The sequence below is a fragment of the Anabrus simplex genome, chromosome 3 (assembly GCF_040414725.1).
Source record: "Anabrus simplex isolate iqAnaSimp1 chromosome 3, ASM4041472v1, whole genome shotgun sequence".
In the NCBI taxonomy this organism is placed as follows: domain Eukaryota; kingdom Metazoa; phylum Arthropoda; class Insecta; order Orthoptera; family Tettigoniidae; genus Anabrus; species Anabrus simplex.
The window spans coordinates 345,121,611-345,142,040 of record NC_090267.1 but is presented as its reverse complement, the minus strand read 5'-3'; positions in this window follow the sequence as shown (position 1 = coordinate 345,142,040).

Genomic DNA, 20,430 nt, shown 5'->3' with positions numbered 1-20,430 from the left:
GAATACCAAAGCAATCACAAGAATCTAACTCTGCTTTGATTGTCTCCTGAATTATGGCAGTTACAGACTCAATTAATTCATTCTGTATTTCGCTTGATGTGCCTTTAAAGCCCGATGTGGACTGAAGATGATCTCGAATGTACTGTCCCTGTTTTGAAAGAAGATCTCACAACTGTAGGTAACTGCCCCTGTTGATCGAGTCTTCCCCTTCAAAATGCCCTCGAAATCCAAGCTCCTGTTTCCCAAGTAAACACGCAATGTCAACAAGTCTCTCAACAACAAGCCTATTTTGTTTCACGGCTTCATCATATTTAACGGCTTGAATTCTTGCACCTTCTGATAAAGAATGTTCTATCCTCCCGCGCCCAGTAAACAGAATCTCTTTTCATTCTGAATATGTTTATTTTAATTTTGATGCTTCTCTCCTTTTCTAAGAAAGTGTTTTTGTAACAATTAGCCCATTTAAATACCATTCCTCTTCACCGCTAAACAAAATGCACGTATAACAAAAAAGCTTCTTTGCTTTCGGCACAGGCTGTTAACCATGAATATTGTGTATACCAAGAAAATTGAAATTTTCTCGTTACTTTATAGTCAAAATACTTAACCCTAGAACACAAACCCTCGTAATTTTTACGACGCATACTTGGCAACATGGCTCTATCTGCTAGGCTTTTTGCATCACGTTGCTGTCCTACTTGGTAGCTTCCTACAATACCGCAAGCTTTGTCAGTGTGCGTGCATTGTTAGAGTGAGTGTTGATTTCAAATTAAAGACTGTTGCATCGTAAAATTTACAATGGTTTGTGACTACGTATGCTAAACTTAGCAAGGTAAGTTCTGTAACAAAGTTACATTACAGCACTATTCTGAATGAAATAAGTATTGAGAACCACAGAACTTGTCATACACAGACTGGTAAGTAATGTGATGAGTATTATATGAGGAGATGACCCGAATTTTGGAGAAAAAGTTATGTCATTGATTTTTGAAAAAGAGGAAGTGTGTGGATCGTGTAATGATTCTAGTTCTGATGAAGAGGTTGATAATGTACAGACTGATGACATAACGCTGACAGATACAAATGAAGAAGATATACCAACACGGAATATGAAAATAATCCCAAGCAGTCATGATGACTCCCCTGTCATTGTGCAGCGAGGCCATAAGCGCAGAAGACTTGAATCTGAGAAGTCCATGAGTTCAACATCTGAAAGTGAAAACTACCAAGATGTTTACTCCCCACCGAGAAATGTAAATATCGTGATTGCCCCTAGGAAGATTTTAAAGGGAAGGCATAATCATCGCTGGTCTGTAAAACCTGTCAGTCGGTCACGAAGTCGCACTCCAAGCAGAAACATAATACACTTTGTTCAGACCCCTATTGGAAACGCTAAGGAAACAACGACTCCTCAGGATTCATTTTCTTTGTTCTTCACAGATGGTATGATAAACACAATAGTAGTCCATACAAATGAAGAAATAATTAGAAAGAGGTTGAGGTAGAAGTCACCAACACACACACAAAACCATACTTCTAGGGAAGAAGTAAAGGCACTCCTTGGAATCTTAGTACTAACTGCAGCTTTGAAAAATAATCACCTGTCAGTCCGAGAAATGTTCAATACAGATTTGTGTGGTACTAGGTACAAAGCCACCATGAGTTCAGAGAGGTTTGAATTCCTAGTATCGTGCTTGCGGTTTGACGATAAGGAAACTCGTCAGGTAAGGAGGGAAAGTGATTATTTTGCACAAATATGTGAAATTTGGGAACAGTTCATTCACAATTGTAGAACGTGCTATAAAGCAGGCCCATTTGTATGAGCTACTGTTGGGTTTTCGTGGAAGATGCCCTTTCCGCATGTACATCCCGAGTAAGCCCAACAAATATGGCATCAAAATAGTAATGGCCTGTGACACAAAGACCAAGTACGTGATAGATGCTATGCCTAAGGGGAGAGTGGGGCACATTGAACCAAAAAATATTTTTCACCGCTACTCATCCAGTAATTTTAATACAGACCTGCAGTTTTTCCCCTTTTGAAGTTCAATAATTCAAGTATCAAATGCCCTTATATCAATATACTATGAATAGTAGTTTCTAAGCTGCATGTCTTTAAATAAAATTAGGTAAATGGTTCATTCTGCCCCACCCTTGGAGTACCATGAACCAGTCTACAGTTTTTCATTAGAAGAACTTAACTACAGAGTTATTTCCAAATTTAATGTAATCTTCGCATACAATCCTCTTATAAATTACATAACTAAGCATATAGGCATTTAACCACGCATACAGATTTGAAATTAACGGACTTCAATGGACTGGAAGTTAATTCCAAATTTGAAGTATGATTTTTGTCTCTTTGTCAACCCCTGTTCAGTAGGTTTTGGCAGCACATATACTATATTGTTTGCTGGAACAGATGCCCCATCCCTTACCTGAGGAAAAAATAACTTTCCACCCATTTTTTTTTACTCATTCTCAAAAATGACACCTGATAGTCGCCTGCATCATTCGATATTTTCCCCACATAGTAAACATACTTTTTGTTTTTCAGTTCAAACTTGGTCAGAACAAAATCATCTGTTACTGGAGATTTGTCCAAATCCTCAAGGTTGTATTCGGATTCATCAAACTCATCCAGGTTGGCATCGGTCTCTTCGTACTGAGCTTCACTGTCCTCTCCCTCACATTCCTGCTCATAAAGCTTCCGTTTGACCTTTTTATGGGATGTTTTGTGGCTTTGAACAATTTTTCCTCCTGTGTATCAGTTGCAATTAACCTTCGTCCTTTCTTGCGTTTAGGCCTACTGCTCTTCTTTCTGTTCTCAGCTTTTGGATATCCTCAAATTACTTCTGGAGAAAATCCTTTAGGAAAAGATGTTTGAGTAGGCCTATCTTGCACTACACATGGTCCTGCTTGCTGCTGATCTTGTGACAGGCTAACACTATCAGAATTAGCATCTGACGTTATTCCATTATTTTCCTCAACTCTGTTTGACCATATAATCTTCATCGGTGAATATGTCTTTATCAAAAGGAAATATTCCAGTTTTTTGAAAGGCAGAACATATGTTAGAGGGTGTCATAGATCTGTCGTGAGCAATCTTAACGCATGCTACGTCGTAAATTGTAAGAGGAATACCCTTACTTTGTAGGAGTTTGGAATTTAGTGCTGAGTAATAACTTCCCTTGAATGAAGAGAACACGCCCACATCTAGAGGCTGTAATATGTTTGATGTATGTAGGAGTATAGTCAGCATAACAACTCCATTGGCTTTTGCTAAATCTATCACGTCAATAGACAGATGGCTTTCGTGATTGTCTAAAATCAGAAGCGAAGGATTATCTTTGCTACTACTGGATTTATGAATGAAATGCTTCATGACATCCACAAAGAGTTCACTGTTCATCCAGCCAGTCTTTGTAGCTAATCCGAGGGTGCCTGTTGGTGCACTACTTGTCATATGTTGCTTAAAATGCACTCGAGGAAATACCATTGCTGGGGGCAAGAAAGTACCACTCGCACTAATTATGCAGCAGGTGGTGACCAAGACACCACGTTCACCACTAGTAGCTTGAGAAACTTGTTTGGTTCCTTTCTGAGCCTCAAACTTTGGAAGTCTCTCTGGTACAGTTGAGGTACTGGTTTCATCTAAATTGAAGACCCTGGTACCATCAGCAAACTCAGGATACCTCCGGTACAGTTCTTCCAAGTTGTTGAAGAAAGTCAAAACATTATACCGATTAAAAGACGTTGCCCTGGACAAGCTGTAGCCTTCTGGGGTTCGGATACTTAAACTAGGATTTCGTTTCATGAACCCATATAACCAGTCCACACCTGCCATTCCTTCATTCCAGTTCCCTGGAATTGTCAGACCATTTTTCACAGCCAGCTCACACGCTAAGCACCGGCAAGTTTTGGTGTCAACGCCGAAGCATATCCTAGAAGAATGCAACACATACTCCACTAATCCTTTTCTTGTTCTTTAGTAAATACCTTACGATTGTCATAGTTTGGTGTCAATCACTTTTCACTTTTTGGACGTATCATCGAAGAGTAGTGTAAGGTATTGAATGAGATTTAGCTGCTTGGTGAACCGACATTCCAGTATTCAGAACATCCGTACAAAATCTTGCATTACATCATGATTAGTTTTACCTCTACCTGTCTTTCTGCGATATGTACAAACCATCTTCAAGCCTGATAAAAGAAAGTAGGATTAGTTAAATTATGTAAATGAATAGACATTACCAGCAGCTAAGTATTTACCCATGCTGAGAACCCCACAAAAGGACACACGGTATTTAGGGAAAATTAAATCACTTCTGGGGCACAATGAACGATGGCCCATCGTGCCCCAGCAGTACATATTTTATACAAAGCTATTGTGAGGTTATGTGTGAACAGTGTTCATATTTTAAGATATATAACTTTAAAACACGATTCTGATGTTATTATAATAACTTACTTAAACTGAATTGCAACCAATCATTTGCCACCAAATGTTTAATCTACCAAGTTCTCAGAAAATTACTTCACTGTAGCCGTAACCAAATAACACATGCAGAGAGCTAATGGCGGGAACCAGATGTTGCAGAAACAATATGCAAGTAGATAGAGCAGGTCTACCAACATACCCAGAGTGAGAAAATAATTTCTTTATTTATATTGAAGTTATGCAACCTGGTTCATAGTGCCCCGTGGTTCAATGTGCCCCACTCTCCCCTACCTAGGCAAATGTACAAAGACAGACGGTATGCCTCTCGGGGAATTCTATGTCAAGGAACTGACCAAGACTCTACGAGGATCAAATAGAAATGTCACAATAGATAATTGGTTTGCCTCAGTAAAGCTTGCAGATGATCTTTTAAAGGACAAACTGACGTTAATTGGTACTATTTGCACCAATAAACCTTATATTCCACCAGAACTACTGTCGACAAGAAACAGAAATGTTGGCACATCTTTGTTTTGCTTTGATGGTGAAAAGACTCTGGTTTCATTCAAATCAAAGCCAAATAACGTAGTTGTTTTATTGTCCACTGCTCATGACCAACCTACTATCAGTGACACTAGTCATAAACCACACATTTTAGAGGATTGCAATGCAACTAAGTATGGAGTGGATGCTCACGATTAATTGTGCAATTACTATTGTTGTAGCCGGAAAACAAGGCGGTGGCCACTGTGTGTATTTTATGGAATGCTGAATAGCACATGTGTGAATTCGTAGGTTATCTACTGTAACAATAATGACCATCAAGGTGGCTGAAAGTTGCCGAGAAAAGACTTTCTCATACGTCTAAGTGGAGAACTCACCAAGCCATGGATGGCGAAGAGACTGGAAACACCGAGCTTACAAACACATCTACGAGAAATTATCCAGGGTGTTCTAAGTGATAGTTCATCTACCCAATGTAAAAGATTGGTTATTACTGGCAAGAGAACTATTTGTCACATCTGTCCTGCTCAGAAAAGGCGAATGACGAGAACATACTGCAGCAAATGTCACCACACGTATTGCAAGGAACATAGAGCAAATCTTTGCACTAACTGCTGTAAATGAGACACCAGGGACTTGAAAAACTAGGAGTTAACACTCTGTAAAACAACTTACATGTTAATACATGCTTCTTATATAACATTTTGTGTGCAATTACAATTTATCATCATGGAAGTAAATACAGTAGTCTTAAATTTTACGAGGGTTTGTGTTTATGTACTACCAAATTAGGGTTTGTGTTCTAGGGTTAATATCCAAATTAAGCATACATCTTTTGTTTTTGGCTTCACACTTCTCTTCGTAAGTCCAAGATGAGAACGGTTTACATTTTAAAGAGTTCAAAAGACTCGCTAAGTTCCCAAAGGGGCCTACTTCACACATTATTTCAACGTGATTTTCAACTTGATGTCAGTCTTGTTTTACGCAACTAACAGTCCATGTCTGAATTGTCACAAATAAAGCTAATAATGCACGGTTTGCCTACTAATTCAAAAGAAAAGCACACACTTAACATTAGGGTACTTCATTGTAACCTTCGCTCTGGGAGCTACTACGCTCTCAAATAGCACAGGAGGCTTGCCTCTCTGGGGTCTAGACCTTGCGGAGAGAGGAGTACAGGCGGTAATCTATCTTTCCTCTACCACCCCACGCCAGTCATCAAGCCGACGAAAGGGAAACAAAACAAAAAGTCCTGGGTGAGACAAGTTACAGACTGCCTCCCTGCCAGAACAAGTAGTGTGCTGTCGCCATCTAGCGGGGTGATCAGTGAAGCACATCATCTGCTGTTATCATGTAGCACACATCAAAAAGATATTATTGGTGATTTAACACAATAACAAAAGCAGATAAATTTGTTACGATATTTATGTTTAATTGTATTTCTTAGGATAGGCTTTGCCTCAAATGACTCCAAGCAGTTTCGCTACTGGTCAACGCAGCAACTTGCCATGATGTGAGTAGTGCTCAGTAGCGTGCAGTTATGGCTCACATTTCACTGGCCAGTGGATGAGTGTCAACGCAGCAACTTGCCATGACGTGAGTAGTGCTCAAACAAATCCTATGGTGCTACAGCCCTGATGGGCCATGGAGTACCAAGCGACCACTGCTGAGCCCAAAAGCTTGCAGATTACAAGGTGACATATGGTTCATGCAACGAATCTTTTTGGCCATTATTCTTGGTTTTCTAGACTGGGATCACCAAATCACAATTATATGGCTCCTCAGTTGTAATCATATAAGTTGAGCGGACCTCGAAGCAAACCTCAAGTCCAAGTAAAAATCCTTGACCATGCCGGGAATCAAACCCAGGGCCTACATGCTACTGCTAGCTCACAGGGCTGGTTTGAGTAGTGCTACTGCATAGTTATAAGAAGACCCTGTACTTCTTGGACATTATCAGACATTTCCATCCAATTGGATACCCTGCTGGATCCTGGAAATGACACTTTGTGGGATGTATAGGACATGAGTTACTGCCATCTGCGTTAGCCTGCCTTGAATGTCATGAGTTTGTGCATAACATCATTGATATGGACACTGAGTCACAGCAATCACATGTATAAGAGTTTCATAACAAGATTGTGAATTCTTTCTGTTTATTACTACATTCAGCACCAAAACGAAATGAAACCCCATGGCGCAACAGCCTCGAAAGGCCTGGACCCAGCAAGCGACTGTTGCTCAGCCAGAAGGCCTGCAGATTACAAGGTGTTGTGTGGTCAGCACGACGCATCCTCATGGCTGTTATTCTTGGCTTTCTATACCGAGGCTGCCATCTCACCGTCAAATAGCTGCTCAGTTGTAATCACGTAGGCTGAGTGGACCATAAACCAGCCCTCAAGTCCGGGTAAAAATCCCTGACCTGGCCGGGAATCAAACTCAGGGCCTCCGGGTAAGAGGCAGGCACGCTACCCTTACACCGCGGGGCCGACATTCAGCACAGTTCCTTGTAATCTTCTGAGGGTGCAGCTAGATGAAGTGTGGCTTTCCATTAAGCAGTCTCCCAGTAGGTGGGGCAGTAGAATATATCCATAGTATCACTTGCCTGTTGGTGTTTGTTTTTTCAGAATATGACAGCTTAACCTTTACCATTTGAATGAGTTACATAACTCTAAAAAAAAAAAAACCATGGCACTACAGCCCTGATGGGTCTTGGCCTGCCAAGCAATTGCTGCTCAGTCCTGAGGCCTGCATATTACGAGGTGACACGTGGTCAGTGCGGTGAATCTTCTCAGCTCTTATTAAATGGGATTCTAGACAGGTGCCACTATCTCAACATAGGATAGCATCTTAATTGTTGTCACATAAGTCGAGTAGACTCTGAACCAGTCCTCAGATCCAGGTTAACACCCCTTATCTAAATGGAAATCAAAACAGGGGCCTCCAGATAAGAGGCAGGCTTGCTACTCCTAAACTGGTGGACTGGTTTGCAGGTTTGCATAACTCTACTCTTATTTATATTTCTGGAAAAGTATGGATGTATTGCTAATCTATAAGACTCAAATCTTTTACAAATTCCAAACTGAAATGAAATTAGATGATCACACAAATGCTGGAAATGTAGAATTCTTAAGTATGCTACTCTTATATATGTACATTTAATCTCTGTATAGCATGGCTCAAAGCAAACACCTCAAAGAAGGCCTAGTTTCATTGAAAATTGTTTGAAGAAGAGAACTTCTCTTTGCATTCTTTTTTGTCTATTACTACATTCAACACAGTTCTGTGCAATCTTCTGAGGGTGCAGCTAGATGAAACGTGGCTTTCCATTCAGCAGTCCCCCAGTAGGTGGGGGCAGTAGAATACATCCATGGTATTGCCCGTCTGTTGTTTTTTTTAAATTTATTTTTTTACAATTTGCTTTTAGTCAGACTGACACACAGAGGTCATACGGTGACGATGGGATAGGAAAGAGGAATGTAATCCAAACCTGCCTGTCATAAGAGGTGATGAAAGGGGATCCCAAGAGTGCTCAACTTAGAAGCATGGGGTGGGGACCACAGGACTCTAGCTGAGTCTGGCATTGTTTCCACTCACTTATGCCAGGTTTCCCACTTTCATCTTTTCCATATGACCTCTCTTGGTCAACTTTTGTTCCCTTCTGAACCTGATGGTATTAAGTTTCCAGGCCTAAGGAGTCTTATTTTCACATCCTTCCCTTCATTTGTTGATGCCCTTATTCTCTGAAGTGTTGGATCTCTTCCATTTTTCCTCTGATTAGTGTTAACAGAGGACAACTGCGCAGATGATCTTCCTCTTAAAACAATTATCACCATCACCTCCTGTTCAGTGGCTCCATGTCTTGACAGGAAAGATCTACTGTATTTCAAAGACCAGGAGCTGCTACTTTATGGATGTAATATTGTCCAATGGTTGCTAAAAGCTGAAATGCTGCCATTAATGCAGGCTATTCATAGAATAAGAACACTGTTCACTGAAAGAGTTCCAAAAAGCACAATTGGAGAGCATAATATAATAACATATATTCTACGCCATAACAAATGCGAAGAGTTACGGTAACCATTGTATGGCTCTGATCATGTTTGTAGGTTATAGAAGCACTGTACAGAGAGGATTAAGAACATACGAGGTGACCAAATGTCCTGTTTTTAACAGTACATTCCCTGTGTCCTGAAAACCTTTCCTGCGCAGAGATGTCCTGGTTTTCAAACAATGGTCATTTGAGCCTTTTTAGAATGTTTCTAGAGAGATGATATGACACTGTTCCCATATCAGTTAATGTTATACATTGGGCATTCCTGGTTCTGAGAGCATTCGGAAATAAACAAATGAGAGAAACAGATAACTTCCATTTGAGTCATTTGCCATGAATATGATATTAATAGCATATAGTACACCGTCCAAGTTTATTGACTGTGAAAAAATCTTGTCAGTAATAATGATAGATAGAAAGAGTTCAATTCCAAACCAAAAGGAAGATTTCTTTTGGGACCCACAGTGGGAAGATGCAAGTGGAATGCACATTGGGTAACTTAATTTGATGGGTGGATGTTTTGATTTTCTGTCTTTAAAATCTTGTCAGTCTGGAAACATAACCCAATACAGTTTTAATACTGGTACCAGTACAAGAGGTCCAGTTAACCACTGCATTGCTCTTCTCTAATATCCTTCATTTCTAACAGGTAGTTTAACATATGCCTTTGCTGGCGAGATGTAGTGTTTACAGTGCACTATGTCTTCTGGTATGGGCTATATCAAATTTGTTACTTTCATTGACCTGTCACAGTCTCATCCTTGGCTTTGACGATATGAAAGTGACTGAGGTATGAGTGATGCTAGTAATACCATTCCTTATGCAGCCAGTCCCTGTTATGAATGGTGTGAAAATATCGCTCATAGGGTCAGTTGGTGCATACATTTCAGTGGGCTTGGCAGACTGATATGTAAGAGCAACTGCTGGCTCGGTGAGGAAAGCAACGGAAAACTACCTCACTCCTCGTTTCCCTAGTACGCCTCTTCAGTGACGCCTAGGCTGTTTATGACAGCTGTTGGCGAAGCTGCAGAGGATCAAACCAGCCTTCGGGCTGATTACCCAACATACATACATAGTTTAACATAAGTACAGCACATCAGAAAAAGTGTGCATTTGGGACCCTCCATAGCAAATATGCTGCATGAACATCCAGTCCTATTTTTAAAAACATGGAGCCCCTCAGCACTGCTGTAGTCAGGAATTCAAGATGTGGAAGGCTCACCCCTAGCTTACATGTGAGATATTTGTGATGTATAAGCTTGGGTTGGTAGCATCTGAAGATTCATAAATAATGGGAGAGATGCCTGTTTCAGATTAAAGTCTCCATATTTTCTGCTACTTTGTGGATTTTTTCCTTGAAGAAATTAGTAATTTTTTTTCACACATTTTGATTTCACTAGCCTACCAGACTGAATTGATGGACATGAAAACCTGTAGCTGACTGAGCTCTCAATGAGCATCATAACATGGTAGATGTATCAGCTGGATGGAGCTGACTACAATATAACCTTTTAAGAGGCACTGGAAACTGATTCTTTTGATTTGGGATGCTGCTTCTAATTAACAATACTCAAATCACAGTTGGCAGCAAAGGAAAACATTCACCGAATCTGACATGGAACAAAAATAATCTACATTTATAAGCCACTTTTGATGTGGATTTAATATCAGAAAGTTCAGTTCATACAAGATAACATAGCCAGAGGGATTGTTAATAAACTTTTCATTGAGGTCACTATCACTTGAAACTACAGAGATGGAGTTGTTTCTTCATGCTTTATATCTGATTAAACTTTGAAATATTTCTATAAGAATGGAGGAGGCTTCAGCTGGCTGAGTCACCACTGCCCCTCAAGACTATACTTAGGATACAATTTTCTACCAAAACAAAAAAAAAAAAAAAAATGCTTATATGCATTTTCTTCCTAATTCTAGCAGCCCACCAGGGTATCATATCTTTCTGTGTTTTGGCACATACTTTACCTGATTAAAAAAAAAGTAAACAGCAAACTGGCAGTCTTATAAAATAAACATACAGTACAGGATTAAGAATTGAATTTCCAACAAAAATATCCATTATATTTTCTTCGTAACTCTAATAATATGGAAGTTAACATTTTTATGTGTTAAATGAGAATTTCAAGTTTACAGACCAGAACCCCCTGTGGGTGGGGGCGGTAGAATAACACCCATGGTATCCCGTGCCTGTTGTAAGAGGTGACTAAAAGGGGCTCCAGGGGCTCTTAACTTGGGAGCGTGAGTTGGCATTGCTTCCACTTACTTGTGCCAGGCTCCTCACTTTCTTCTTTTCTATCCAACCCTCCTTGGTCAACTCTTGTTCTTTTCTGATCCCGACGGTATTATGTTTGCGAATCCTAGGGAGCTTTTAATTTTCACGCCCTTGTCTTTCTTTGGCTGATACCTTCATTTTTCAAAGTGTTGGATCCCTTCCATTTCTCCCTCTGATTAGTGTTATAACAAGGATGGTTGCCTAGTTGTACTTCCTCTTTTTTAAAAAAATAATCACCACCACCACTTACAAACCGGAGAGTTCACATGTCAAACATAGTGCAACTGGGTGGATTAAGGTGATATAGTATCCATTAGTATGCAAGTCCAACAACTGTTATACTTTTTCACTTTGTGAGAGAAGTTTTGTATTGTAATAAGACTCAAAAGTATTGGTTAGCAGATTGATTAATACTTTTTTTTTTTTTTTGGTGGGAGAAACTCAGAAAATGTTAAAATGATAAGGTTATCCATTTCTTGAACAGGTCTGTCATACTGCAGGTAAAAATTTTGAACTGGATGCTGACAAAAGTTAAATGCTATCATAGCTGTGTACTTTAACTTTGAAAGTTGTAGATGATGATGATGCCTTTATATTTTTATGCCTTCTAACCACGTATGGTCTTCAAAGATACCACAGTGCTAAAATTTTGCTCAAAAATATATATACTTTTTTCTTTGGATGTGCCAGTTTATCAGCCAACAAGGGTCTCTCTTTCCATATTCTCTTCTTTTCTCTGTCTGTTTAGTGATAGTGAATATTAATTTAAGAGAAAGTACTAAAGGGCAACCATTCTCTATTAGCATTAATAAGAGGAAAAATGGAAGGAGTCTGAGCCTTAGAAGAATTAAAGCATCAGAAAAAGAAAGTTAAGGGCCAGAAAGGGAAAGAAAGACTCTCTAGGCCTTGCAAACCTAATATGGTTGGCGTTAGAAAAGTACGAGGGTTGACCAAGAGAGGTTGGATAGGAATGATGAAGTGAGGAGTCATGCACAAGTAAGTGGAACAATGCAAGAGTGAGTGAGGGCCACATAGTCGCCAACCAATACTTCCATGGTGAGAGCCCCGGAGTCACCATTCAGTTGCCTCTTACAAGAGATAGGGGCTACTGTGGAAGTACTTTATTACCCTGACACACACAAGAGGGCTGGTAGTGGTTTAACATAGCACTAATGTGTGTGTATACTGTATACATGCATACATCCACAAACAAGTTTTTTGATGACAATGAGGTATAAAAAGGTCATGATTAAGAAGATAGCAGCCATGGCCTTAATCTCAGTAGAGTTCCAGCATTTGTCTGATGTGAAAATTGGAAATCATCAAGACTGCTGATAGTGGGGTACAAACCCATTAACTCCTGAATGCAGACTTACAGCTACATGACCTATATTACATTCCCAACTTGCTCAGATAAAGGATTTCATATATAATGATTAACACTAGAAGAACCAACATAAACAAACTACCTAGCTGGATCACTCCAGTCATTTTAACCAGTAATAGTTGAATTCCCTTTTCAGTTTAATATAATATCGCAACCTATTGTTGTTTAATGTTACGAATGTGTTATGACCATCATTTTATATAGACCATTTTAAAACATTGTTTAAAAATACAAAGACAAAAGATCAAGCATAATTCTGGTCATGAGAAACTAGGAGCATTTCATTTAACATCTCTGTGTAGTGTTCAATCAAATTCACCATCTTTGTCAAAAAGCTCAACACAAACAGTACTGAATGGTCCACACATAATATATTTCTTGCACTGGACACACAGATATAGTGTTTTGCTGGAATCTTTGCACACTCCAATTTGGCAGGTCTTGCTTACCATCCTTGGCTCAATGTTATCAGTGGGTGTACAAGCAGAGCCTTTCTTTGACAGCTTATATGTAGAAGAGAGTTCTTCTGCTGTTTTGAAAAGAAACTCATGTTAGACAACATATTCCCCTGTTGTCTGTCTCTAAATGATATACGCATTGATACCTGCAAGTCCAGTGTGTTGAAAAAAAATGTGCATAAGCTATCTGCAGCAGCCAAATTTTACAGTGTGCAAACGAAATATCAGGTCCACTCTATTAACTCCACATTTAGTGGAGTTTCAGAAGGGCACAGTTTTAGGGAGTTTTTCTTCTGTACTTTTTGGTCCGCTGCAACTGACTGTTGGATTGTGCATAGAAGAATGACGTTTTTCTTCGTTTTCCTCTGATACGCTGTAATTGTTTTGTCATCTGATTTGTATAACACAGCATTATACAAAAATCAGCAGCAGACTTTGCAGGTAGTGGAACATCTCTGTGAGACTTCTTCATTGTACTGTCTATGGTTGTGTTCTCTTGCTTTAAATTGTCTGCAAGATGTTTAGCCATGAAGTAATTTTTGCAGGTGATATTTCTTCCTTTTCCAGTGAAAGCTTGCATGAGATGTGTAACAACATGCTGTGCCATAGGTATGTTGGGGGGGCCTTGCACTGTGGTTACTCAAGCGAGGAAACTCATTCATCATATATTTGCTGTTGTCATCAGCTGCAAACCGGAATTTCAAACCAAATTTATTTGGTATATTGATCATATATTGGATACAGCAGTAGTGAGCCTTGCATGCGTATAGCTGCTCACATATGGTTATAAAGGCACCTGGTTTATAGATCAGGATGCGCAGTTATTTATGAACAAGTTCCAGACTAGAGTAGCCGCTGTGAAACCATCAGTCTTGAGTCTCTCAGGTCATGCGTGCTTTTCAACAATTCTGAGCAATGGTATTACTTCCAAGAAATTTCTTCCCGTAATATCTGCAAAAAATGGCAGTCCTCACACTTGTGACCACAGAAATTGTTTTCCTCCATGTACTTCATATGCATATGTCGCAATACCTATACAGTAGCAACTTCTAATACGTCAATCTCTGGTACCCATTTGTTATCTTGGATAACTTCACAGCCTCTATGTTCTGTACTTTTTTTAATGTTTTATGGAACATTACTATCATTAACACTCGCCATGCACTTGAGTAATTCCCACTGACTATAAACTGCAATAATAATAATAATGTTACTGCTTTTATGTTCCACTAACTACTTTTTAACAGTTTTTGGAGAGCTATAAATTTTCTTAGTATGTTAAGTGGGTTCCGGAGTTCACCCTAAACTTACGGGTACATATCTCCTGGTGCAGTATGTGTCCACACTTCTCCATCGGCAGCAGTCTTATGCCTACTGCAGGTTGTTAAGATGGAGATAGATGTGGAACGTTTTTTTCCTCTGCTGTGAGCTGAAACTTGAGGTGTTACTGGAACTGGGCCTATGGGTACTAAATCTTCTAACTGTTTTTCAACAGGTTTTGTATGCTCATCTTCTGACTCAACAATCTGCCTTGATCTGATTCATGAGGTTCATATTCTGAGTCATGTTTATCATCTAACTCATTGCATTCAAAAATATCTTCTCCTTCTGAGTCACTATCTGGTAAACTACCGGTATGAAGGTAATTCAGTAATTTGTCTCGCACAAAATGCTGACATGCCATAAAGCTGGAGACAATCTACTTTTACATTAAATAAAGTAAAAAGAAAAGAAAGGAAGGGAATGGGATGACAACAACAATAAAAGTCAAGAGTAAAAGAGAGGAAACATGACCACAACAATGAAAGATAAGAGTGTAACGTTCCAGACGTCATAGTGTAATTATGTTAATTTTATTATGTGTAATTAATTCAGGAATTTAACGTCATGATATTTATCTTGGTATGTAATTTTATTATAATTCATGTTTAATCATTTGCTCACTATCATTTCATTACTTTGTAACTACGATTTGTAAACGAGGGCTGAATATCCTAATATTAACTTAGAGTCTTGCGACATTCATTTAAATTTAACTTGCAGTAGATTTTCCTCTATCTTGCCACATCACCGAGGAAGAAGGAAGGACAAATTTAGACATCAAATTCTGGGAAAAGCGAGCACGTGTTCAAGCGTTGTAACGAAAGCTACTGTATTTCGACCAGAATAATTCAAACTGATCACCGCCTATATTTTCAAAGGAGCGTCATGTTGCCATGGATACTGAGTGAAAGGGCTAATAGAAGAACAGTTGATATCTTGGTTGGGACCCATCAACTCTAATATCTGGAGTGGGGAGAGACGTGTCAACTGATTGGACCACGTGTAGTGACCTGTAATTAGAGCCAGAAAAGGTTATAAAAGGGCGTGTTGGAGCTCTTGGCATCATCTTCGGGATTCTTCTTGATTCTTCTATCTTGTATTTCGCTTTAGGTCTGATAACTTGTCTTATGGTTGTTGTACCATAGTGGACCAGTGTGATAGTTTATCACTTCTACATTCATTACTTCGTTACCACGATGTGGTACTTAGGAATTTCTGAATGATGGGTGGATAGCCACTCTCATCAGGAAGTACGAACAGCTCTGTATTAGACCAGTTTATACCAGTCTAAGACAATAGGTAGTATTAAACTAGATAGAAATGAAACTTCAGTGCACATTTTCAGTAAAGTTGGAAGGATTATTAATTGAGTATCCTCTCCACATAACCCAAGGAGGTTTTTCTAACTATGACTTAGGGCTCATCTCCAATATATGGGATAGAGCATAACAGGGAGTGATAGTTTCAAAGCCATCATCCAATTAGTGGTTGATGCAATTTGCAAGGCAGGAATGGTACTTAGCTGCAGATGAAGATATCTCAAAGACGACCGGTGATGTTCCAGCTACAAGGATGGAAGCTTTCCAAGGACCAGCAGAACAAGACTACATGGTGAGCAAGCGAGTTAAAAATATTACAAGTTTTCGCGAAGTAGAGTCATTCAACTTTTTGTTAAATTCATTTCCTATTTTAAATTCAGTTCTCGTTAAACCGTCGTCATTTATATTCAATATAATAAATAGTATTTTCCTAGTTCACTTTAATCAATCTGCCTTAATTAGCCTTTTGATTTCTAATTCTCCTGCTTAATGATTAGTGCACTATCACCCCACCCCTGTGATAAGAGTCCGTCCAAGCTTGATTATAAATTTTTATCTTTAAGTCATCAACTTAAAGATTGGCGCCCTTAGCTTGCATGGTTGCATTTCTCGTTCAATGATTGTTCTCCAAGAGGGGAAGTCACAAGAGTAAAGGATGTAAGAAGGTCATTGTTATGTCTTCAGAGTACTCCTTCAAGGTAAAAGTTTTATATAACTCACTTAACACTCCGGTGGTCGCGCAGATCGTAATTGTGATCCATACTTTCTTTGTGATAGGAGGCTATTCTATCTATTCTGTGCTATTTACTCAATGAATATGATTATGCAGTGTGAAAAGAACTTTATTTTCTGTACAATATAATTATGCATGCACTTATAAGAAATACCTGAAAAATTACCAGACACTGTGATCCAGTTATCGGCCGTAAAATTCCTATTCGAAACCACAACTGGTTCTACAATAAGTTCCACTATTTCATTTAGCACAATACTCTGCTCTCACTCCCTCCATAATGTTTTTGAGGTACCTTAATATTATATGTCTATACTAATATAGTCTGATAGTGTTTATTCATAAAGAAACTATGAACAAAAGGGTTGATCATTGTATTGCATCAGATATATAAATCTAATGTTACAAGAAATTCAAAGGAAATGTTACACTTCACTCGCAGTCTGTGTTCAGGGAAGTTCTCACAAGACATCATCTTTATCACGGCAAGTGTCACATACAGGTCACTGGTGGTCAGGACACACCCAGTTGGTGCATACATGGCAGGTTTTCCTGGTTGTCTCACGCACCAAAGGAATTGACGTGAACCAGTTATTGGCTGTGATATTCCTAATCGAACCCGCAAATGGTTCTACAATACATTTCACTATTTCATTTGGCGCATTACTCTGCTTGAATGGTCCATCAGGTTGAACATTTGCGCATACTTCAAGGTTGTGAGTGTATATGTTTTTACAGTCAACGCATGTGAATAACTTAATGCCGTACTTTGCCAGTTTACTAGCCATGTATTGGCGAAATGCGCAGTGCCCACTAAAAGCTATCAATTGTTCATCAATGGTGAGGTATTCACTTGTAGAATAATTCTGCCTACAGTTCAATACAAAGTTCAGAAATAATTCTCTGAAGGCTGCAAACTTATCCACCTCCCAACATTCAAGTCTAGTATGAATGGCATCAAACCAGAGGCAACGCATGAGAAATTTGAATCTTTGTGTACTCCTGTTCTACAGCTATTATCTCACAAATCTAACATATTTTGCCTTTGTGACTTCAACACACCAGCAAGATACAAAATACCTATATGTGATCTAATTTCACACACATCTGTAGGTTTTGTGTCTCTTTCACGTTGAAAATTAGACCTGATTTTTTCAATGTAAATATTTGTATACTCAACTATTTTTTGTATCATGTTGTCATCAAAAAATAGTTGAAAACACTGCAAATGTGTGCTAGCATTTTAGGCCCTGCTCTTAGGACTCGGCAAATGAACAATAATGTTGTGAGAACATGTGCACAATGTTGGCACAACAGGTTACTTTCTCCACTTTGTTCCATCCTTTCCAGTATACTAATTAGACAACACAGAATCATCGACGGGTTCTTTATCCCCACCAGAAACACTGTCATCCCCACTGTCAGCATTAATGTCCACATCTGGATGCACTTATACATGGTCTTCTTCAACCTCATCCTCATCCTCATCCTCAACACCAAGCACTTCATTATCATCCTCAATGTCTGGTTCATTCAGCCTTCGATTTATATTCTCATAGTCATCCATTTTGCACTTATGTACCAATAATTAATATAAACTCATAAAACAGAGTAGATATATGCACAGGAACTGAGATCAGACACCGTAATAAGAAAACGAACAAAGTCAAAAGAAGTCACTCTAGTGGTCGCACAGATCACAGTTGTGATCCACAAGAATAAATTGCTTTATAACACAACAGTCATCAATCAAGGTTAGCAGACCAATGCGTGTCAGAGAGGGAACAGGTCAACAGCCATACCAACAAACAGGAGCAAAGAAAACTAAACGGCTGGATCACTATTGTGATCTGCGCGATCACTGGAGTGTTAATGTGCATGATAAATGTTTGTCTTTTACAGAACATTTATGTCACAAATGAAGTCACAAAATGTAAGTAAGAGTACTAACCAGTCAAAATGACTGGTATGGTCCTTCTAGTGTTGAAATGAGGATATGTTCTAAAATGCCAGTTTGTTCCTGCAACAGCTAAAACTGCAGGAACAAATAGGGATTTTAGGAAATATTCTAACTTCAAGAACAAATAGGCATTTTAAGAAATATCCTTATTTTAAAACTAGAACGATTGCATCGGTCATTTTGAGCGCCAGGCCATCTCGCTTGGTTGCCTAAACATCCTCTGGTTAGTAACGACATAGCCCTTCATGGCCATCTTCTAATTAACATGTGTTATCTTTCCTTTCAATTTGCTTTATGTCACACTGACTCAGATAAGTCTTATGGCAACAATGGGATAGGAAAGGGCTGGTATTTGCCTGGTATGAAAATGGAAAAGCACAGAAAACAATCTTTAGGGCTGCCAACTGTGGGTTTCGAACCCACAATCTCCCAAATGCAAGCTCACAGCTGCGCAATCCTAACGGCACAGCCAACTCGGTCGGTTCAGGTGTTATCTTCTAGGCTATTAGGCTGTGCTTAGATTTTGATGGGTATCAACATTTCATCTACTGTTTTGTAGGGTTTGTCAGCCTCTGAAATGACGATGCACTTACCTCAATTGATCCTGAAAAATAAATTCTTAAAGCAAAGCAAAGCAAAGTCACCTCCGCACAGGACATGAAGGCCCTTGGAGGAGTGGAAGGTAAAGGCACCAGTGTTAACCTCGGCACGTGATGGGGTGGAGTGGTTAGCCCTACGCCCGGCCGCCTTTGCCCCCAGGAATTAACCTGGTACTCATTTTTGCTGTAGGCTGAGTGAACCTTAGGGCCATATGCAGAATAAATTCTTAAGGATAAACAATATTCTATCTGCCAAATACGAGCTCTGTAAAGCTGTATCTCTCTCTCCCTCTCTCTCTCTCTCTCTCTCTCTCTCTCTCTCTCTCTCTCTCTCTCAGTTATGCAGATTACATTTTTCAAGGTTGATTTTGTCTCATTTCTTTAAACAAATGCAACAACATTTAAGTTCCTTTATTTTATAAAATTTACTGAATATACTGGTACTGTATACAATTTTAAAAAGTAAATAAGAGATATATCAAACCAAAATAAGTATTGCATGTAATGAAAAGGAATAAACCAGCACAAAATAAGTCATATAAACAGATAGGAACATCAAAAATAATGCATAACAGGAAAATATAATGAAAACGCTGGATAAATATAGAAAAAAGAAAGAGACAAAAAGATAAAAATGAATAGAGGTAAAGATTAGGAACACAGAACAAACACAAAAGTAGAAATGGAACCCAATGGGTCAATACAAGTAGTAGTAGTAGTAGTAGTAGTAATGATGATGATGATGGTGTGTGGCCTCCAGAGAGGCCTGATGCAGATCATTCGAATTAATAACTTATAGGCAACCTGCGCGTGTGTGAGGATGGGGCCTTATCTATGATGAATTTCAATACACACCCAGCCCCCGAGCCATCGGAATTAACCAATAAAGGTTAAAATTCCCTATCTGACTGGACCAGGATTTTTCTTTTCTTTTTTACAATTTGTTTTACATCCCACTGACACAGATAGGTCTTATGGCGGGCAACGATGGGAAAGGAAAGGACAAGGAGTGGGAAGGAAGCAGCCGTGGACTTAAGGTACAGCCCCAGCATTTGCCTGGTGTGAAAATGGCAAACCACAGAAAACCATCTTCAGGGCTGTTGACAGTGGGGCTGAAACCCACAGGACCAGGAATTCAACAGGACCACTAAGACCAAAGGCCGGACAATGTAAGTAATATATATATATAATTTCGTGTGGCTATTTCTAGCCAAGTGCAGCCCTTGTAAGGCAGACCCTCCGATGAGGGTGGGCGGCATCTGCCATATGTAGGTAACTGCGTGTTATTGTGGTGGAGGATAGTGTTATGTGTGGTGTGTGAGTTGCAGGGATGTTGGGGACAGCACAAACACCCAGCCCCCG